Source organism: Triticum aestivum, chromosome 4A, assembly GCF_018294505.1.
Source record: "Triticum aestivum cultivar Chinese Spring chromosome 4A, IWGSC CS RefSeq v2.1, whole genome shotgun sequence".
Lineage (NCBI taxonomy): Eukaryota > Viridiplantae > Streptophyta > Magnoliopsida > Poales > Poaceae > Triticum > Triticum aestivum.
The window spans coordinates 511,795,568-511,819,971 of NC_057803.1; positions in this window are offsets into that span (position 1 = coordinate 511,795,568).

The window sequence follows — 24,404 nt, forward strand, 5'->3', positions numbered from 1 at the left end:
AGAATAATAATGAATCTGTGTGAATTTTGTTGGTAGGAACAATTTTGGTAACAACGCGTATAGAGGAAACTTTAATTCTAGGCCATTTCCTAGTAATTCTTCTAATAATTATGGTAATTCCTACAACAACTCTTATGGAAATTTTAATAACATTCCCTCTGATTTTGAGATTAGTGTTAAAGAATTTATGAGTTTGCAAAAGAATTTCAATGCTTTGGTTGAAGATAAATTGCTTAAGATTGATGAGTTGGCTAGGAACATGGATAGAATTTCTCTTGATGTTGATTCTTTGAAACTTAGATCTATTCCACCTAAGCAGGACATCAATGAGTCTCTCAAAGCCATGAGAATTTCCATTGATGAGTGCAAAGAAAGAACCGCTAGGATGCGTGCTAAAAAAGATTACTTTTGTGAAAGCGTGTTCTTCTAGTTTTCATGATAATAATGATGAAGATCTAAAAGTGACTGATGTGAATCCTATTAAATCTTTATTTTCCAATATGAATTTTGATAAAGATGGGACTGGAGATGAGTCAACTTTAGTTAAAAGGCGTCGCAATGATTCGGAGTTTTTAGATTTTGATGCAAAAATTAATAAAAGTGGGATTTAAGAGGTCAAAACTTTACATAGCAATGAACCCACTATTTTGGATTTCAAGGAATTTAATTATGATAATTGCTCTTTGATATATTTTATTTCCTTGTTTCAATCCGTGTTAAATTCTCCTCATGCTTATAATCAAAATAAAGCTTTTACTAAACATATCGTTGATGCTTTAATACAATCCTATGAAGAAATGCTTGAACTAGAAGTTTCTATCCCTAGAAAACTTTATGATGAGTGAGAACCTACTATTAAAATTAAGATTAAAGATAATGAATGCTATGCTTTATGTGATTTGTGTGCTAGTATTTCCATGATTCCAAAAACTTTGTGTGATGTGCTAGGTTTCCGTGAATTTGATGATTGTTCTTTAAATTTGCATCTTGCGGATTCCACCATTAATAAACCTATGGGAAGGATTAATGATGTTCTTATTGTTGCAAATAGCAATTATGTGCCCGCAAATTTCATTGTTCTTGATATAGATTGCAATCCTACATGTCCTATTATTCTTGGTAGACCTTTCCTTAGAATGATTGGTGCAATTATTGACATGAAAGAATGAAATATTAGATTCCAATTCCCGTTAAGGAAAGGCATGGAACACTTTCCTAGGAAGAAAATTAAATTGCCTTATTAATCTATTATGAGAGCCACTTATGGATTGCATAACAAAGATGACAATACCTAGATCTATTCTTGTTTTTATGCCTAGCTAGGGGTGTTAAACGATATCGCTTCTTGGGAGGCAACCCAATTTTATTTTTATTCTTTACTTTTTGTTCCTGTTTAGTAATAAATAATTCATCTAGCTTTTGTTATGATTGTGTTTTTTATGTTTTAATTAGTGTTTGTGCCAAGTAAAGCCTTTAGGATCTTCTTGGGTGATTGTTATTTGATATTGCTGATAAAAACAGAAAGTATGCGCTCACGAAAATAATTTTCATTTCTTACTAGAGAGCGATAAAATACCTATTCCAACTGCAGTAGATCAATATACAGATTATACTGGTCGTCCCAATTTTTCAGAATTTTTGGAGTTACAAAGTATTCGAAACCTCCAGATTGCTACAACCTACAGACTGTTCTGTTTTTGACAGATTCTGTTTTTCGCGTATTGTTTGCTTATTTTGATGCATCTATAGCTAGTATCAGGGGGTATGAACCATAGAGAAGTTGGAATACAGTATTTTTGACACCAATATAAATAAAGAATGAGTTCATTACCGTACCTTAAAGTGGTGGTTTATTTTTTTTATACTAACGGAGCTCATGAGATTTTTTGTTGAAGTTTTGTGTTGTGAAGTTTTCATGTTTTTGGGTAAAGATTTGATGGATTTTGGAATAAGGAGTGGCAAGAGACTAAGCTTGGGGATGCCCAAGGCACCCCAAGGTAAAATTCAAGGACAACCAAAAGCCTAAGCTTGGGGATGCCCCGGAAGACATCCCCTCTTTCGTCTTCGTCTATCGATAACTTTACTTGAGGCTATATTTTTATTCACCACATGACATGTGTTTTTCTTGGAGCGTCTTGTATGATTTGAGTCTTTGATTTTTAGTTTACCACAATCATCCTTGCTGTACACACCTTCTGGGAGAGACACGCATGAATCGGAATTTATTAGAATACTCTATGTGCTTCACTTATATCTTTTGAGCTAGATAGTTTTGCTCTAGTGCTTCACTTATATATTTTTAGTGCACGGTGGTGGTTTTATTTTATAGAAATTATTGATCTATCATTCTTCACTTATATTATTTTGATAGTATTCTATAACAGCATGGTAATTTTCTTTGGCTATAAAATTAGTCCTAATATGATGGGCATCCAAGATGGGTATCACAAAAACTTTCATATAAAGTGCATCGAATACTATGAGAAGTTTGATTCCTTATGATTGTTTTGAGACATGAAGATGGTGATATTAGATTCATGCTAGTTGACTAGTTGTGAATTTGAGAGATTCTTGTGTTAAAGTTTGTGATTCCCGTAGCATGCACGTATGGTGAACCGTTATGTGATGAAGTCGGAGCATGATTTATTTTTTGATTGTCTTCCTTATGAGTGGCGGTCGGGGACAAGCGATGGTCTTTTCCTACCAATCTATCCCCCTAGGAGCATGCGCGTAGTACTTTGATTCGATAATGAATAGATTCTTGCATTAAATATGTGAGTTCTTTATGACTAATGTTGAGTCCATGGATTATACGCACTCTCACCCTTCCACCGTTGCTAGCCTCTCTAGTACCGCACAACTTTCGCCAGTACCATAAACCCACCATTTACCTTCCTTAAAACAACCACCATACCTACCTATTATGCCATTTCCATAGCCATTCTGAGATATATTGCCATGCAACTTTCCACCGTTCCGTTTATTATGACACACTTCATCATTGTCATATTGCTTTGCATGATCATGTAGTTGACATCGTATTTGTGGCAAAGCCACCTTCATAATTTTTTCATACATGTCTCTCTTGATTCATTGCACATCCCAGTACACTGTCGGAAGCATTCACATAGAGTCATATTTTGTTTTAAGTATCGAGTTGTAAGTAAATAAAAGTGTGATGATCTTCATTATTACAGCATTGTCCCAGTGAAGAAAGGATGATGGAGACTACGATTCCCCCACAAGTCGGGATGAGACTCCGGACGAAAAATAAAAAGAAAGAGAAAAAAATAGGCCATAAAAAAAGAGAAAAGGCCCAAATAAAAAAATGAGAGAAAAAGAGAGAAGGGGCAATGCTACTATCCTTTTTCCACACTTGTGCTTCAAAGTAGCACCATGATCTTCATGATAGAGAGTCTCCTATTTTGTCACTTTCATATACTAGTGGGAATCTTTCATTATAGAACTTGGCTTGTATATTCCAATGATGGCCTTCCTCAAAATGCCCTAGGTCTTCATGAGCAAGCAAGTTGGATGCACACCCACTTAGTTTCTTTTTGAGCTTTCATACACTTATAGCCCTAGTTCATCCGTTGCATGGCAATCCCTACTCACTCACATTGATATCTATTGATGGGCATCTCCATAGCCCGTTGATACGCCTAGTTGATGTGAGACTATCTTCTCCTTTTTTTCTTCTCCACAACCACCATTCTATTCCACCTATAGTGCTATGTCCATGGCTCATGCTCATGTATTGCGTGAGGATTGAAAAATTCTAAGAACATCAAAAGTATGAAACAATTGCTTGGCTTGTCATCGGGGTTGTGCCTGATTTAAATATTTTGTGTGATGAAGATAGAGCATAGCCAGACTATATGATTTTGTAGGGATAGCTTTCTTTGGCCTTGTTATTTTGAGAAGACATGATTACTTTGTTAGTATGCTTTAAGTATTATTATTTTATGTCAATATTAAACTTTTGTTTTGAATATGTCGGATCTCAACATTCATGCCACAGTAAAGAAAATTACATTGATAATTATGTTAGGTGGCATTTTGTCGGTGTCAAAACCGGCGGATCTCGGGTAGGGGGTCCCGAACTGTGTGTCTAAGGCGGATGGTAACAGGAGGCAGGGGACACGATGTTTACCCAGGTTCGGGCCCTCTTGATGGAGGTAAAACCCTACGTCCTACTTGATTGTTCTTGATGATATGAGTATTACAAGAGTTGATCTACCACGCGATCATAGAGGCTAAACCCTAGAAGCTAGCCTATGGTATGATTGTATATTGTCCTACGGACTAAACCCTCCGATTTATATAGACACCAGAGGGGGCTAGAGTTACACAGAGTCGGTTACAAGGGAGGAGATCTACATATCCGTATTGCCTAGCTTGCCTTCCACGCCAAGGAGAGTCCATCCGGACATGGGACGAAGTCTTCAATCTTGTATCTTCATAGTCCAACAGTCTGGCCAAAGGATATAGTCCGACTGTCCGGAGACCGCCTAATACAGGACTCCCTCAGTAGCCCCTGAACCAGGCTTCAATGACGATGAGTCCGGCGCGCAGTTTTGTCTTCAGCATTGCAAGGCGGGTTCCTCCTCCGAATACTTCATGGAAGATTTTGAACACAAGGATAGTGTCCGGCTCTGCAAAACAAGTTCCACATACCACCGTAGAGAGAATAATATTTCCACAAATCTAATCTGCTGACGCGTTTTGATAGCACGACGTCATGTCATGACCCGATCCTTATCCAAACTGTTTTTCAGCCAGCCCTGCACATATTGCGAGGCGGTTTTCTTGACACGTCTTGTCGACTCAGAAATTGTGTCCCCCTTATTACGGGATTCTCATAATACAGACATGGGTAACCCACTCATGCCCGTTGGCATGACTCCTCGATTTTAGGCGAGTCCAAAACGGCCATGAGGAGGACTCTTGATATTCACCCTCTTTATAAAGAGGCCAAGACCTGTCCTTTTTTCCTCTCGTGCTCAATCGAATCCTTCCCCGCTTCGAGTTCCAACACCCCAGGCTCAGGTCAGGCGATTCGGACCTTCAACCATGTCCGGATCCAACCTCCAAGGTTAGTGGATGCCTTCCTCTGTCACAGAGGAGGACATCAAGAAGCTGAGAGAGGCCAGATATCTGACCGTCGAAATTTCGCACAGGCTGCCCGCCCGAGGGCAGGTCATCCCCACTCCTGAACCCAATGATGACTCACAAGTATAGGGGATATATCGTAGTCCTTTCGATAAGTAAGAGTGTCAAACCCAACGAGGAGCAGAAGGAAATGATAAGCGGTTTTCAGCAAGGTATTCTCTGCAAGTACTGAAATAAGTGGTAACAGATAGTTTTGTAATAAGGTAAATTGTAACAAGCAACAAGTAACAAAAGTAAATAAGGTGCAGCAAGCTGGCCCAATCCTTTTTGTAGCAAAGGACAAGCCGGAACAAACTCTTATAATAGGAAAAGCGCTCTCGAGGACACATGGGAATATCGTCAAGCTAGTTTTCATCATGTTCATATGATTCGCGTTCGATACTTTGATAATTTGATATGTGGGTGGACCGGTGCTTGGGTGCTGTTCTTACTTGAACAAGCATCCCACTTTTGATTAACCTCTATTGCAAGCATCGCAACTACAACAAAAGTATTAAGGTAAACCTAACCATAGCATGAAACATATGGATCCAAATCAGCCCCTTACGAAGCAACGCATAAACTAGGGTTTAAGCTTCTGTCACTCTAGCAACCCATCATCTACTTATTACTTCCAATGCCTTCCTCTAGGCCCAAATAATGGTGAAGTGTTATGTAGTCGACGTTCACATAACACCACTAGAGTCTAGACAACATACATCTTATCAAAATATCAAACGAATACCAAATTCACATGACTACTAATAGCAAGACTTCTCCCTTGTCCTCAGGAACAAACATAATTACTCACAAAGCATATTCATGTTCATAATCAGAGGGGTAATAATATGCATAAAGGATCTGAACATATGATCTTCCACCAAATAAACCAACTAGCATCAACTACAAGGAGTAATCAACACTACTAGCAACCTACTAGCACCAGTCCCGGACTTTGAGACAAGAATTGGATACAAGAGATGAACTAGGGTTTGGAGATGAGATGGTGCTGGTGAAGATGTTGATGGAGATTGCCCTCTCCCAATGAGAGGAGCGTTGGTGATGACAATGGTGATGATTTCCCCCTCCCGGAGGGAAGTTTCCCCGGTAGAACAGCTCTGCCGGAGCTCTAGATTGGTTCCGCCTCGGTTCCGCCTCGTGGCGGCGGAGTCTCGTCCCGAAAGGTTGCTTCCTATTTTCTCATTGAAAGACTTCATATAGGAGAAGATGGACGTCGGAGACCCACCAGGGGGCCCACGAGGTAGGGGGGGCGCACCCCCCACCCTCGTGAGCAGGGTGTGGGCCCCCTGGACTTCATCTTTGGCGAGGATTTTTCTTTATTTATTTTAAGATATTCCGTGGAGTTTCAGGACTTTTGGAGTTGCACAGAATAGGTCTCTAATATTTGCTCCTTTTCCAGCCCCAGAATTCCAGCTGCCGGCATTCTCCCTCTTTATGTAAACCTTGTAAAATAAGAGAGAATAGCCATAAGTATTGTGACATAACATGAAATAACAGCCCATAATCCAATAAATATTGATATAAAAGCATGATGCAAAATGGATGTATCAACTCCCCCAAGCTTAGACCTCGCTTGTCCTCAAGCGAAAAGCCGATAACAATAAATATGTCCCCATGTTTAGAGGTAGAGGCGTCGATAAAAATAAAATACGGACATGAAGGCATCATGATTATTCTCATAACAGCAACATATATAGATTTTGTCATATGATTACTTATGTTCAAGCGATGATCTATTCACAATGCAAAAGTATGAATCATAAAATTTATTGGGCTCCAACAAACCATAATCTCAGTCATCGAAACAATTGCAATTTATCATAACATCGGAAAGAGTCTATGTTAGAGCTTAAAAGCAAGTCCACATACTCAACTATCATCTAGTCCTTCATAATTGCTAACACTCACGCGATACTTGTGTTTATGGAGTTTTAATCGGACACAGAGAAAGATAGGGGCTTATAGTTTTGCCCCACAACCTTTTACCTCAAGGGTAATGTCAACAATAATGGTTCATGCTCCCCTACATATATATATATATATCATGTTCTTTCCAACATGCTAAGCTTGCCAAAGGATAAAGTGAAAAAGGAAAGGTGAAGATCACCGTGACTCTTGCATAAGGTGGAAGATAATAATAAATGATAGGCCCTTCGCAGAGGGAAGCAGAGGTTGCCATGCGCTTTTATGGTTGGATGCACAAAATCTCAATGCGAAAGAATGCCACTTTATATTGCCCCTTGTGATGGGAACCTTTATTATGCAGTCCGTCGCTTTTATTACTTCCACATCACAAGATCGTATAAAGCTTATTTCTCCCACACCAATCAATCATACATATTTAGAGCAATTTTTATTGCTTTGCACTGATGACAACTTACTTGAAGGATCTTACTCAATCCATAGGTAGATATGGTGGACTCTCATGGCAAAACTGGTTTAAGGGTATTTGGAAGCACAAGTGGTATCTCTACTTAGTGCTGAGAATTTGGCTAGCATGAGGGAGAAAGGCAAGCTCAACAAGTTAGAGGATCCATGACAACATACTTTATCTCAGATATAAGAAAGACATAACTCATTACGTTGTCTTCCTTGTCCAACATCAACTCTTTAGCATGTCATATTTTAATGAGTGCTTCCAATCATAAAAGATGTCAATGATAATATATCTATATGTGAAACCTCTCTTTCCTTATTACTTCCTATTAATTGCAACAATGACCAAAGCTATGTCTGCCAAGTCCCAACAACTTTTAATCATCATACTCTTTCTATGTGAAGTCATTACTCTCAATAAGATCAATATGAACTTGTTGTTTCTTTTTATTCTTTTTATCTTTTCTTTTATTCACCCAAGATCATGGCAAAATAATCAGGCCCTTAACTCAACACTAATCTTTATTATATATAGCTCACGGACTCGATTACAAAGAGAGATCATAAAGAAAAACTCAAAACTAGATCATGCCACAAACTTTATTCTACTAGATCAAGATACTACTAATAGGACCGAACTAAGAAAAACGGTAAAGATAGGGGTTGTGATTGTGATACGATACCGGGGCACCTCCCCCAAGCTTGGCAGTTGCCAAGGGGAGTGCCCATACCCATGTGCTTATGTCTCCTTCTTTGTCGGTGAAGAAGGTGGTGGTGATGGATAATCGCACATCGAGCGTAAGAGGTCCTCCAGCTTGCGGATAATGCCCTTGAGTGCGACAATATGCTCCTTCAACAAAATATTTTCTTTTGTGAGATACTTATTCTGTATACAAGCTAACTCAATCATCTTGAAAGCTTCGATCTCAGTTGGGGTAAGAAGGTTATGATCAAGTTGAAGGATGTCTTTTGCTGCCGGAGCTTGATCCTCCGTGGCCTTCTTGATCCTTTCATCCTTGTTGACCTTCGTGGGTTCTTCCCCCTTCAGATCTATCCTCATTAGCCAAGCATCGTTGTCACCATTGTTGGAGGAGGGGGACGACATGATGCCTGGCCTTGATAACCCTGACAGAAAACAGCTCGAAACAAGAACAGAGGAGATTTGCGTGATACGGGAGTCAAAGCCTTCGGGAGAATATATAATGAATTTTTACCGACCAAAATACGTATCATACAAGAAAACGGAGTCCGGAAGGCACACGAGGTGCTCACGAGGTAGGGGGCGCGCCCAGAGGGGTAGGGCGCGCCCACCACCCTCGTGGAGCCCTCGTGTCCTTCCCGGACTGCTACTTATTTTTCTATTTTTCTAAATATTCCAAAATGGAGAAATATTGCCTTAGAAATTGTTTTGGAGTCGGTTCACTTACTGTACCACATACCTATTCCCTTTCGGAGTCTGCAACGTTCCGAAAAGTGTCCCTTATGTATTCCTCCGGGGTTACGGTTTCAATAATATTGGTTTCAACATTTATGGGATTACCTGAGATATAATGTTTGATTCTTTGACCGTTTACCACCTTCGGATTTGTGTCTTCGAAGTTGTTGATTTTTATTGCACCGGAACGCTAGAGCTCCTCGATAACATAGGGGCCTTCCCATTTAGAGAGAAGTTTTCCTGCAAAAAATCTTAAACAAGAGTTGTATAGCAATACATAATCACCTACATTAAACTCACGCATTTGTATCCTTTTTTCATGCCATCTTTTAACTTTTTCTGTAAATAACTTGGCATTTTCATATGCTTGGGTTCTCCATTCATCAAGTGAGCTAATATCAAATAACCTCTTCTCACCGGCAAGTTTGAAATCATAGTTGAGCTCTTTAATAGCCCAATATGCCTTATGTTCTAGTTCGAGAGGTAAGTGACATGCTTTTCCATATACCATTTTATATGGAGACATACCTATAGGATTTTTGTATGCAGTTCTATATGCCCATAATGCATCATCAAGTTTCTTGGACCAATTCTTTCTAGACCTATTAACAGTCTTTTGCAAAATTAATTTGAGCTCTCTATTGCTCAATTCTACTTGACCACTAGACTGTGGATGATAAGGAGATGCAATTCTATGATTAACATCATATTTAGCAAGCATTTTACGGAAAGCACCAGGAATAAAGTGTGAACCACACTCAGTCATTAAATATCTAGGGACTCCAAACCTCGGAAAAATAACTTCCTTAAGAATTTTGATAGAAGTGTTATGATCAACACTACTAGTTGGAATAGCTTCTACCCACTTAGTAACATAATCAACAGCAACTAAAATATGTGTATATCCATTAGAGGCAGGAAAAGGTCCCATATAATCAAAGCCCCAGACATCAAACGGTTAAATAACAAGAGAATAATTCATAGGAATTTCTTGACGTCTACTAATATTACCAATTCTTTGACATTCATCACAAGACAAGACAAACTTACGTGCATCCTTGAAAAGAGTAGGCCAATAAAACCGGATTGCAATACCTTATGTGCAGTTCTGTCTCCAGGGTGGTGTCCTCCATAAGCTTCGGAGTGACACTTGCATAGGATCTGTTCCTGTTCATGCTCAGGTACACAACGTCTAATAACACCATCTACTCTTTCTTTATAAAGATGTGGGTCATCCCAAAAGTAATGTCTCAAATCATAGAAGAACTTTTTCTTTTGTTGGTATGTGAAGCTAGGTGGTATAAACTTAGCAACAATATAATTAGCATAATCAGCATACCAAGGAGTACTACGAGAAGTACTTATAACATTTAATTGTTCATCAGGAAAGCTATCATTAATAGGTAGTGGGTCATCAAGAACATTCTCTAACCTAGACAAGTTGTCTGCTACGGGGTTCTCGGCTCCTTTTCTATCAACAATATGCAAATCAAATTCTTGCAGCAAGAGAACCCATCTAATAAGTTTAGGTTTAGCATCTTTCTTTTCCATAAGGTATTTAATAGCAGCATGATCAGTGTGAATAGTTACTTTAGAATCAACAATATAAGACCTGAACTTATCACAAGCAAATACAACTGCTAAAAGTTCTTTTTCAGTAGTAGCATAATTTCTTTGAGCATTGTCTAGAGTCTTACTAGCATAATGGATAACATTTAATTTCTTATCAACTCTTTGCCCTAGAACAACACCTACAGCATAATCACTAGCATCACACATAATTTCAAAGGGTAAATTCCAATCAGGTGGCTGAACAACAGGTGCAGAGACTAATGCTTTCTTAAGTATTTCAAATGCTTCTACACAATCATCATCAAAGACAAATGGTATATCTTTTTGCAATAAATTAGTCAGAGGCCGAGAAATTTTTGAGAAGTCCTTAATGAACCTCCTGTAAAATCCGGCGTGACCAAGGAAACTTCTTATACCTTTGATGTCCTTGGGACATGGCATCTTTTCAATAGCATCAACTTTGGCTTTATCAACTTCAATACCTTTTTCGGAAACTTTGTGCCCCAAAACAATACCTTCATTAACCATAAAGTGGCACTTTTCCCAATTCAAGACAAGTTTAGTTTCTTCACATCTCTGCAACACTCGATCAAGATTGCTTAAGCAATCATCAAAGGAGGAACCATAGACGGAAAAGTCGTCCATGAAAACCTCGCAAATCTTTTCACAAAAGTCAGAGAATATAGCCATCATGCATCTTTGAAAGGTAGCAGGTGCATTACATAGACCAAAATGAAGGAAATATGCCCTAGAGGCAATAATAAAGTTATTATTTATTTCCTTATATCATGATAAATGTTTATTATTCATGCTAGAATTGTATTAACCGGAAACATAATACATGTGTGAATACATAGACAAACAGAGTGTCACTAGTATGCCTCTACTTGACTAGCTTGTTAATCAAAGATGGTTATGTTTCCTAACCATGGACAAAGAGTTGTCATTTGATTAACAGGATCACATCATTAGTTGAATGATCTGATTGACATGACCCATTCCATTAGCTTAGCACCCGATCATTTAGTATGTTGCTATTGCTTTCTTCATGACTTATACATGTTCCTATGACTATGAGATTATGCAACTCCCATTTGCCGGAGGAACACTTTGTGTGCTACCAAACGTCACAACGTATCTGGGTGATTATAAAGGAGCTCTATAGGTGTCTCCAAAGGTACATGTTGGGTTGGCGTATTTCGAGATTAGGATTTGTCACTCCGATTGTCGGAGAGGTATCTCTGGGCCCTCTCGGTAATGCACATCACATAAGCCTTGCAAGCATTACAACTAATGAGTTAGTTGCGAGATGATGTATTACAGAACGAGTAAAGAGACTTGCCGGTAACGTGATTGAACTAGGTATTGGATACCGATGATCGAATCTCGGGCAAGTAACATACCGATGACAAAAGGAACAAACGCATGTTGTTATGCGGTCTGACCGATAAAGATCTTCGTAGAATATGTAGGAGCCAATATGGGCATCCAGGTCCCGCTATTGGTTATTGACCGGAGACGTGTCTCAGTCATGTCTACATTGTTCTCGAACCATAGGGTCCGCACGCTTAAGGTTACGATGACAGTTATATTATGAGTTTATGCATTTTGATGTACCGAAGTTTGTTCGGAGTCCCGGATGTGATCACGGACGTGACGAGGAGTCTCGAAATGGTCGAGACATAAAGATTGATATATTGGAAGCCTATATTTGGATATCGGAAGTGTTCCAGGTGAAATCGGGATTTTACCGGAGTACCGGGAGGTTACCGGAACCCCCCGGGAGATATATGGGCCTTGGTGGGCCTTAGTGGAAGAAGAGTAGAGGCGGCCAGGGCTGGGCCGCGCGCCCCTCCACCCCTAGTCCGAATAGGACAAGGAGAGAGGGGGCCGGCGCCCCCTCCTTCTCTCTCTCTCTCTTTTCCCACCTCACGAATCCTATTCCAACTAGGAAAAGGGGGGGAGTCCTACTCCCGGAGGGAGTAGGACTCCTCCTGGCGCGCCCTATGATGGCCGGCCGGCCTCCCCCTCTTGAACCTTTATATACGGAGGCAGGGGCACCCCATAGAGACAAGTTGATCCACGTGATCATATTCTTAGCCGTGTGTGGTGCCCCCTTATACCATAGTCCTCGATAATATTGTAGCGGTGCTTAGGCGAAGCCCTGCGACGGTCGTACATCAAGATCGTCACCACGCCGTCGTGCTGACGGAACTCTTCCCCGACACTTTGCTGGATCAGAGTCCAGGGATCGTCATCGAGCTGAACGTGTGCTAGAACTCGGAGGTGCCGTAGTTTCGGTGCTTGATCGGTCGGGCCGTGGAGACGTATGACTACATCAACCAAATGCTTCCGTTGTCGATCTACAAGGGTACGTAGATCATACTCTCCCCTCTCGTTGCTATGCATCACCATGATCTTGCGTGTGCGTAGGATTTTTTTTGAAATTACTACGAAACCCAACACAAAAGGCATACGTCTATAAGCAAAAGTACCTCGCCTGGAATCGATCACCACCCCGTCCTCTTGCCATGGATATCGGTATTGCCCCCGTTCTCATTCTCTTTGTGCTTAGATTTCAGATCTAGTGTTTAGGGGCAATAGTTGATGCATCTCTCAATTTTGGCTAAATCAAGTCTTGAGTAGGTTGGAGAAGGCGTCTAGACTGTTTGGATTGATGTTTGGTAGGATTATTTTTTAATTTGGCAACCCAGTAGTGCCGGATTTGGCCATGGCAGTAGGGAACCGCCATTCCCTCGCCTGGAGCAGTACTCCCTCTCCCCTGGAGCGGTACTACCGCTAGGGCGGTACTGCCGCTTACTGTCCATGATACTACCGCCGGATGCCCACTTCCATCATTCTCTTACCAAATTTCGATCCTTGTTTGTTTTGTTTGGTGGCTTATGCTCGTTCTTTATTGTTGTTCCTTGTGTCCGTGTGTCTGGTTCTAGGTGATGACCCATCTGAGCAACATGTACGCCGTGTCAACCCCGGGCGTTCAACTTCAAAGCGCAACCGCACCTCTGAGACAACGGCTACCTCATCAAGTGCTCCTCCTCCTCCTCAGTCGAAGAAGAAGATTGCAGTCAAGCCCAAGCCTAGGGCCAAGTCTGTGACTGAGATGTCTGCAAAGAAGTTCTGGGAAAAGCGCCGGCAGAACCCATATACAGAAGATCAAGAACCCACTTTGGTCAATCGTCCTTTCTGGAACCGCTTTTAGTGGGCCATCTACTTTGATGTGATCAAAGCAAAGAAGAATCTCTATGTTGATGTTCAGACCATCGACACTGACTATATGGAGAAGGATCCTACCTACTTTGGTGAAGCCCTTGAGATGTGTTCTCAGCTGAACATTCTCAGGATCATGCAGTTCAACAAGGACTTTGATGCTGATTTGGTGGCTCAGTTTTATCCACGTGATCATATTCTTAGCCGTGTGCGGTGCCCCCTTCCACCATAGTCCTCGATAATATTGTAGTGGTGCTTAGGCGAAGCCCTGCGACGGTAGTACATCAAGATCGTCACCACGCCGCCGTGCTGACGGAACTCTTCCCCGACACTTTGCTGGATCGGAGTCCGGGGATCGTCATCGAGCTGAACGTGTGCTAGAACTCAGAGGTGCCGTAGTTTCGGTGCTTGATCGGTCGGGCCGTGGAGACGTACGACTACATCAACCAAACGCTTCCGTTGTCGATCTACAAGGGTACGTAGATCATACTCTCCCCTCTCGTTGCTATGCATCACCATGATCTTGCGTGTGCGTAGGAATTTTTTTGAAATTACTACGAAACCCAACAGTGGCATCCGAGCCTAGTTTTTATATGTTGATGTTATATGCACGAGTAGAACACAAGTGAGTTGTGGGCAATATAAGTCATACTGCTTACCAACATGTCATACTTTGGTTCGGCGGTATTGTTGGACGAAGCGGCCCGGACCGACATTACGCGTACGCTTACGCGAGACCGGTTCTCCCGACGTGCTTTGCACATAGGTGGCTTGCGGGTGACAGTTTCTCCGACTTTAGTTGAACCGAGTGTGGCTACGCCCGGTCCTTACGAAGGTTAAAACAACACCAACTTGACAAACTATCGTTGTGGTTTTGATGCATAGGTAAGATTGGTTCTTGCTTAAGCCCGTAGCAGCCACGTAAAACTTGCAACAACAAAGTAGAGGACGTCTAACTTGTTTTTGCAGGGCATGTTGTGATGTGATATGGTCAAGACATGATGCTAAATTTTATTGTATGAAATGATCATGTTTTGTAACCGAGTTATCGGCAACTGGCAGGAGCCATATGGTTGTCGCTTTATTGTATGCAATGCAATCGCCCTGTAATGCTTTACTTTATCACTAAGCGGTAGCGATAGTCGTAGAAGCATAAGATTGGCGAGAAGACAACGATGCTACGATGGAGATCAAGGTGTCGCGCTGGTGACGATGGTGATCACGACGGTGCTTCGAGGATGGAGATCACAAGCACAAGATGATGATGGCCATATCATATCACTTATATTGATTGCATGTGATGTTTATCTTTTATGCATCTTATCTTGCTTTGTTTGACGGTAGCATTATAAGATGATCTCTCACTAAATTTCAAGATAAAATATTCTCCCTGAGTATGCACCGTTGCCAAAGTTCGTCGTGCCCAGACACCACGTGATGATCGGGTGTGATAAGCTCTACGTCCATCTACAACGGGTGCAAGCCAGTTTTGCACATGCACAATACTCAGGTTAAACTTGACGAGCCTAGCATATGCAGATATGGCCTCGGAACACTGAGATCGAAAGATCGAGCGTGAATCATATAGTAAATATGATCAACATAGCGATGTTCACCATTGAAAACTACTCCATTTCACGTGATGATCGGTTATGGTTTAGTTGATTTGGATCACGTGATCACTTAGATGATTAGAGGGATGTCTATCTAAGTGGGAGTTCTTAAGTAATATGATTAAATTGAACTTAAATTTATCATGAACTTAGTCCTGGTAGTATTTTGCAAATTATGTTGTAGATCAATAGCTCGCGTTGTTGCTTCCCTATGTTTATTTTGATATGTTCCTAGAGAAAATTGTGTTGAAAGATGTTAGTAGCAATGATGCGGATTGGATCCGTGATCTGAGATTTATCCTCATTGCTGCACAGAAGAATTATGTCCTTGATTCACCGCTAGGTGACGGACCTATTGCAGGAGCAGATGCAGACGTTATGAACGTTTGGCTAGCTCAATATGATGACTACTTGATAGTTTAGTGCACCATGCTTAATGGCTTAGAATCGGGACTTCAAAGACGTTTTGAACGTCATGGAGCATATGGGATGTTCCAGGAGTTGAAGTTAATATTTCAAGCAAATACCCGAGTTGAGAGATATGAAGTCTCCAACAAGTTCTATAGCTAAAAGATGGAGGAGAATCGCTCAACTAGTGAGCATGTGCTCAGATTGTCTGAGTACTACAATCGCTTGAATCAAGTGGGAGTTAATCTTCCAGATAAGATAGTGATTGACAGAATTCTCTAGTCACCATCACCAAGTTAGTAGAACTTCGTGATGAACTATGATATGCAAGGGATAACGGAAACGATTCCCAAGCTCTTCGTAATGCGGAAATTGACGAAGGTAGAAATCGAGAAAAACATCAAGTGTTGATGGTAGACAAGACCACTAGTTTCAAGAAAAGGGCAGAGGGAAGAAGGGGAACTTCAAGAAGAACAGCAAGCAAGTTGCTGCTCAAGTGAAGAAGCCCAAGTCTGGTCCTAAGCCTGAGACTAAGTGCTTCTACTACAAAGGGACTGGTCACTGGAAGCGGAACTACCCCAAGTGATTGGCGGATAAGAAGGATGGCAAAGTGAACATAAGTATATTTGATATACATGTTATTGATGTGTACTTTACTAGTGTTTATAGCAACCCCTCAGTATTTGATACTAGTTCAGTTGCTAAGATTAGTAACTCGAAACGGGAGTTGCAGAATAAACAGAGACTAGTTAAGGGTGAAGTGACGATGTGTGTTGGAAGTGGTTCCAAGATTGATATGATCATCATCGCACACTCCCTATAATTTCGGGATTAGTGTTGAACCTAAATAAGTGTTATTTGGTGTTTGCGTTGAGCATGAATATGATTTGATCATGTTTATTGTAATACGGTTATTCATTCAAGTAAGAGAATAAATTGTTTTTCTGTTTACAGGAATAAAACCTTATATGGTTACACACCCAATGAAAATAGTTCATTGGATCTCGACCATAGTGATACACATAATCATAATATTGAAACCAAAAGATGCAAAGTTAATAATGATAGTGCAACTTATTTGTGGCACTGCCGTTTAGGTCATATTGGTGTAAAGCGCATGAAGAAACTCCATGCTGATGGGCTTTTGGAATCACTTGATTATGAATCATTTGATGCTTGCGAACCATGCCTCATGGGCAAGATGACTAAGACTCCGTTCTTCGGAACAATGGAGCGAGCAACAGATTTGTTGGAAATCATACATACTGATGTATGTGGTCCGATGAATATTGAGGCTCGCGACAGGTATCATTATTTTCTGTTCTTCACAGATAATTTGAGCAGATGTGAGTATATCTACTTGATGAAACATAAGTCTGAAACATTTGAAAAGTTCAAAGAATTTCAGAGTGAAGTGGAAAATCATCGTAACAAGAAAATAAAGTTTCTATGATCTGATCGTGGAGAAGAGTGTTTGAATTACGAGTTTGGTCTTCAGTTAAAACAATGTGAAATAGTTTCACTACTCACGCCACTTGGAACACCACAGTGTAATGGTGTGTTCGAACGTCGTAATCGTACTTTATTTGATATGGTGCAATCTATGATGTTTCTTACCGATTTACCACTATCGTTTTGGGGTCATGCATTAGAGACAGCTGCATTCACGTTAAATAGGGCACCATCAAAATCCGTTGAGACGACGCCTTATGAACTGTGGTTTGGCAAGAAACCAAAGTTGTCGTTTCTTAAAGTTTGGGGTTGCGATGCTTATATGAAAATTTTTCATCCTAATAAGCTCAAACCTAAATCGGAGAAGTGCATTTTCGTAGGATATCCAAAGGAAACTATTGGATACACCTTCTATCACAGATCCGAAGGCAAGACTTTTTGTTGCTAAATTCGGAAACTTTCTAGAGAAGGAGTTTCTCTCGAACGAAGTGAGTAGGAGGAAAGTAGAAAACTTGATAAGGTAATTGTACCTTCTCCCTTATTGGAAAGTAGTTCATCACAGAAATCTGTTCTTGTGACTACTACACCAATTAGTGAGGAAGCTAATGATGATGATCATGTAACTTCAGATCAAGTTACTACCGAATCTCGTAGGTAAACCAGAGTGAGATCCGCACGAGAGTGGTACGGTAATCCTGTTCTGGAAGTCATGTTACTAGACCATGACGAACTTGCGAACTATGAAGGAAGTGATGATGAGCCCAGATTCCGCGAAATGTTTTGAGGCCATGAAATCTGAGATATGATCCATGTATGAGAACAAAGTATGGACTTTGATGGATTTGCCCGATGATCGGCAAGCCATAGAAAATAAATGGATCTTCAAGAGGAAGTCGGACGCTGATAGTTGTGTTAATATCTACAAAGCTAGACTTGTCGAAAAAGGTTTTGACAAAGTTCAAGGTGTTGACTACGATGAAATTTTCTCACTCGTAGCGATGCTTAAGTCTGTCCAAATCATGTTAGCAATTGCCACATTTTTATGAAATCTGGCAAATGGATAAACAAAACTACATTCCTTAATGGATTTAAAGAAGAGTTGTATATGATGCAACCAGAAGGTTTTTGTCAATCCTAAAGGTGCTAACAAAATATGCAAGCTCCAGCGATCCATCTATGGACTGGTGCAAGCATCTCGGAGTTGGAATATACGCTTTGATAAGTTGATCAAAGCATATAGTTTTATACAGACTTGCGGTGAAGCCTGTATTTACTAGAAAGTGAGTGGGAGCACTACAACATTTCTGATAAGTATATGTGAATGACATATTGTTGGTCAGAGATAATGTAGAATTATTCTGCAAAGCATAAAGGAGTGTTTGAAAGGAGTTTTTCAAAGAAAGACCTCGGTGAAGCTGCTTACATATTGAGCATCAAGATCTATAGAGATAGATCAAGACGCTTGATAAGTTTTTTCAATAAGTACAAACCTTGACAAGATTTTGAAGTAGTTCAAAATGGAACAATCAAAGAAAGAGTTCTTGCCTGTGTTACAAGGTGTGAAATTGAGTAAGACTCAAAGCCCGACCACGGCAGAAGATAGAAATAGAATGAAAGTCATTCCCTATGCCTCAGCCATAGGTTCTATAAAGTATGCCATGCTATGTACCAGATCTATTGTATACCCTACACTGTGTTAAGCAAGGGAGTACGATAGTGATCTAAGAGTAGATCACTGGACAGCGGTCAAAATTATCCTTAGTGGAATAAGGAAATATTTCTCAATTATGGAGGTGACAAAAAGGTTCGTCGTAAAAGGTTACGTCGATGCAAGTTTTGACACAGATCTGGATGACTCTAAGTCTCGATCTAGATACATATTGAAAGTGGGAGCAATAAGCTAGAGTAGCTCCGTGCAAAGCATTGTTAACATAGAAATTCGCAAAATACTTACAGATCTGAATGTGACAGACCCGTTGACTAAAATTATCTCACAAGCAAAACATGATCACACCTTAGTACTCTTTGGGTGTTAATCACATAAATGATGTGAACTAGATTATTGACTCTAGTAAACCCTTTGGGTATAGGTCACATGACGATGTGAACTATGGGTGTTAATCACATGGTGATGTGAACTATTAGTGTTGAATCACATGGCGATGTGAACTAGATTATTGACTCTAGTGCAAGTGGGAGACTGAAGGAAATATGCCCTAGAGGCAATAATAAAGTTATTATTTATTTCCTTATATCATGATAAATGTTTATTATTCATGCTAGAATTGTATTAACCGGAAACATAATACATGTGTGAATACATAGACAAACAGAGTGTCACTAGTATGCCTCTACTTGACTAGCTTGTTAATCAAAGATGGTTATGTTTCCTAACCATGGACAAAGAGTTGTCATTTGATTAACAGGATCACATCATTAGTTGAATGATCTGATTGACATGACCCATTCCATTATCTTAGCACCCGATCGTTTAGTATGTTGCTATTGCTTTCTTCATGACTAATACATGTTCCTATGACTATGAGATTATGCAACTCCCATTTGCCGGAGGAACACTTTGTGTGCTACCAAATGTCACAACATAACTGGGTGATTATAAAGGAGCTCTATAGGTGTCTCCAAAGGTACATGTTGGGTTGGCGTATTTCGAGATTAGGATTTGTCACTCCGATTGTCGGAGAGGTATCTTTGGGCCCTCTCGGTAATGCACATCACATAAGCCTTGCAAGCATTACAACTAATGAGTTAGTTGTGAGATGATGTATTATGGAACGAGTAAAGAGACTTGCCAGTAACGAGATTGAACTAGGTATTGGATACCGACGATCGAATCTCGGGCAAGTAACATACCGATGACAAAGGGAACAAACGTATGTTGTTATGCGGTCTGACCGATAAAGATCTTCGTAGAATATGTAGGAGCCAATATGGGCATCCAGGTCCCGCTATTGGTTATTGACCGGAGACGTGTCTCGGTCATGTCTACATTGTTCTCGAACCGTAGGGTCCGCACGCTTAAGGTTACGATGACAGTTATATTATGAGTTTATGCATTTCGATGTACTGAAGTTTGTTCGGAGTCCCGGATGTGATCACGGACATGACGAGGAGTCTCGAAATGGTCGAGACATAAAGATTGATATATTGGAAGCCTATATTTGGATATCGGAAGTGTTTCGGGTGAAATCGGGATTTTACCGGAGTACCGGGAGGTTACTGGAACCCCTCGGGAGATATATGTGCCTTGGTGGGCCTTAGTGGAAGAAGAGTAGAGGCGGCCAGGGCTGGGCCGCGCGCCCCTCCACCCCTAGTCCGAATAGGACAAGGAGAGAGGGGGCCGGCGCCCCCCCTCCTTCTCTCTCTCTCTTTTCCCACCTCACGAATCCTATTCCAACTAGGAAAAGGGGGGAGTCCTACTCCCGGAGGGAGTAGGACTCCTCCTGGCGCGCCCTATGATGGCCGACCGGCCTCCCCCTCTTGAACCTTTATATACGGAGGCAGGGGTACCCCATAGAGACAAGTTGATCCACGTGATCATATTCTTAGCCGTGTGCGGTGCCCCCTTCCACCATAGTCCTCGATAATATTGTAGCGGTGCTTAGGCAAAGCCCTGCGATGGTAGTACATCAAGATCGTCACCACGCCGTCGTGCTGACGGAACTCTTCCCCGACACTTTGCTGGATCGGAGTCCGGGGATCGTCATCGAGCTGAACGTGTGCTAGAACTCGGAGGTGCCGTAGTTTCGGTGCTTGATCGGTCGGGCCGTGGAGACGTACGACTACATCAACCAAACGCTTCCGTTGTCGATCTACAAGGGTACGTAGATCATACTCTCCCCTCTCATTGCTATGCATCACCATGATCTTGCGTGTGCATAGGAAATTTTTTGAAATTACTACAAAACCCAACACAAAAGGCATACGTCTATAAGCAAAAGTACCTCGCCTGGAATCGATCCCCACCCCGTCCTCTTGCCATGGATATCGGTATTGCCCCCGTTCTCATTCTCTTTTTGCTTAGATTTCAGATCTAGTGTTTAGGGGCAATAGTTGATGCATCTCTCAATTTTTGGCTAAATCAAGTCTTGAGTAGGTTGGAGAAGGCGTCTAGACTGTTTGGATTGATGTTTGGTAGGATTATTTTTTAATTTGGCAACCCAGTAGTGCCGGATTTGGCCACGGCAGTAGGGAACCGCCATTCCCTCGCCTGGAGCAGTACTCCCTCTCCCCTGGAGCGGTACTACCGCTAGGGCGGTACTGCCGCTTACTGTCCATGATACTACCGCTGGATGCCCACTTCCATCATTCTCTTACCAAATTTCGATCCTTGTTTGTTTTGTTTGGTGGCTTATGCTCGTTCTTTATTGTTGTTCCTTGTGTCCGTGTGTCTGGTTCTAGGTGATGACCCATCTGAGCAACATGTACGCCGTGTCAACCCCGGGCGTTCAACTTCAAAGCGCAACCGCACCTCTGAGACAACGGCTACCTCATCAAGTGCTCCTCCTCCTCCTCAGTCGAAGAAGAAGATTGCAGTCAAGCCCAAGCCTAGGGCCAAGTCTGTGATTGAGATGTCTGCAAAGGAGTTCTGGGAAAAGCGCCGGCGGAACCCATATACAGAAGATCAAGAACCCACTTTGGTCAACCGTCCTTTCTGGAACCGCTTTTAGTGGGCCATCTACTTTGATGTGATCAAAGCGAAGAAGAATCTCTATGTTGATGTTCGGACCATCGACACTGACTATATGGAGAAGGATCCTACCTACTTTGGTGAAGCCCTTGAGATGTGTTCTCAGCTGAACATTCTCAGGATCATGCAGTTCAACAAGGACTTTGATGCTGATTTGGTGGCTCAGTTTTATGCCATGGTCCATCTTGGAACAGATGAGGAAAGAACTCTCCTACCTCTTGAGCATGCATTGGTTTTCCCTTGAAGAGGAAAGGGTGATGCAGCAAAGTAGTGTAAGCATTTCCCTCAGTTTTGAGAACCAAGGTATCAATCCAGTAGGAGACAACGCACAAGTCACCTAGTACGTGCACAAACAATCAAGAACCTTGCAACCAATGCGATAAAGGGGTTGTCAATCCCTTCATGGTCACTCGCAAAAGTGATATATGATAAATATAGTAAAGTAAATATTTTTGGTATTATTGTTGTATAGATTGGAAAATAAAGATTGCAAAATAGTACACAAGATGCGATGTAAATAAAAGAGATGCAATATAATAAGAAAGAGACCGGGGGCATAGGTTTCAGTAGTGGCTTCTCTCAAGATAGCATGTATTACGGTGGGTGAACAAATTAGTACCGAGCAATTTCTAGAAAAGCGCATAGTTATGAGAATATCTAAGGCAATGATCGTGAATATAGGCATCACGTCCGTATCAAGTAGATCGAAACAATTCTGCATCTACTATTAGTACTCCACACATCGACCGCTATCCAACATGCATCTAGAGTATTAAGTTCATATGAACAGAGTAACACATTAAGCAAGATGACATGATGCAGAAGGATAAACTTAAACAATATGATATAAACCCCATATTTTTTATCCTCGATGGCAACAATACAATACGTGCCTTGCTTCCCCTACTGTCACTGGGAAAGGACACCTCAAGATTGAACCCAAAGCTAAGCACTTCTCCCATTGCAAGAAAGATCAATCTAGTAGGCCAAACTAAACCGATAATTCGAAGAGACTTGCAAAGATATCAAATTATGTATATAAGAATTTCGAGAAGAACCAAATAATATTAATAGATAATCTTGTTCATAAACCCACAATTCATCAGATCTCGGCAAACACACCGCAAAAGAGTATTACATCGAATAGATCTTCATGAACATCGAGAAGAACTTTGTGTTGAGAATCAAAGAGAGAGAAGAAGCCATCTCGCTAATAACTATGGACCTGAAGCTCTATGGTAAACTACTCACGCTTCATCGAAGAGGCTATGGTGTTGATGTAGAAGCCCTCCGTGATCGATTCCCCCTCCGACAGATCACCGGAAGAGGCCCCAAGATGGGATCTCATGGGTACAGAAGGTTGCGTCAGTGGAAAAGTGGTTTCATGGCTCTCTGCGATTGATCTAGGGTATAAGAGTATATATATGCGAAAGAAGTACATCGGTGGAGCTACGAGGGGCCCACGAGGGTGGGGGCGCGCCTACCCCCCTGGGCGCGCCCTCCTGCCTCATGGCCGCCTCGTGGCATTCCAGACTTCAATTCTAACTCTTCTGGTTTGCTTTCGGTCCAAGAAAGATCATCACAAAGGTTTCATTCCGTTTGGTATTCCTTTTCTGCGAAACTCTAAAATAGAAAAAAAAACCAGAAACTGGCATTGGGCCTTCGGTTAATAGGTTAGTCCCAAAGATAATATAAAAGAGCATACTAAAGCCCATTAAACATCCAAAACAAATAATCTTATATATATATACTATTAAAGGAGAATCGAACGTCGTGATGGTTCGACCTCCGGTATTACCCCGTGCCAAAATAGAGCGAAGGAAACAACCCACGTTCGATGACAGAAAAAAAAACTCCACGATCTCCACCTCCTCCCTGACTTTCCCCTTGCCCAGGCACGACCCATCTGCAAATCTTCTCTCGCACCCACCCTGCGCCTCCCTGTCCAAAGGACGCCACCACTCTCTGGCGATCCCCGACACCTCCTCTTGTGTGGGAGTAACTCCCTCTATGCCCGTCTATTGTGTGCCGCTACCGCCCCGCCCATGGACCTTTTGGGCATGGTCGGGACCGGCACCGCACCACAACGGTGGAGGCAGCGACTAAGGTCTAGGAGGAGAGGCATAGGAGCTGCAGCGGTGGAGGCCGTCACGGAGGTCGAGGAGGAGGAGAAAGGCTCGACGGAGTGTGGCGTTGCCAGAATGCCCACGTTGATGGCACGCCACCGCTCTCGCTGGTGGGGTCAATTTTGCCGCGCCTTATCGCCCTCAAATCCCAACTACCTCGATGTCGATCCCGTTTCTATCCCCAAAGAAATCGTTGCAGTCGGCCTCCTCCTTCATCACTCGCATCAGCCAATCCGACATCTCCTTATATCCTCTCACCCACGGTCTCTCACTTTCCCGGCGCCGACCCCTGCTCCGTCTCCGCCCGCCATCCC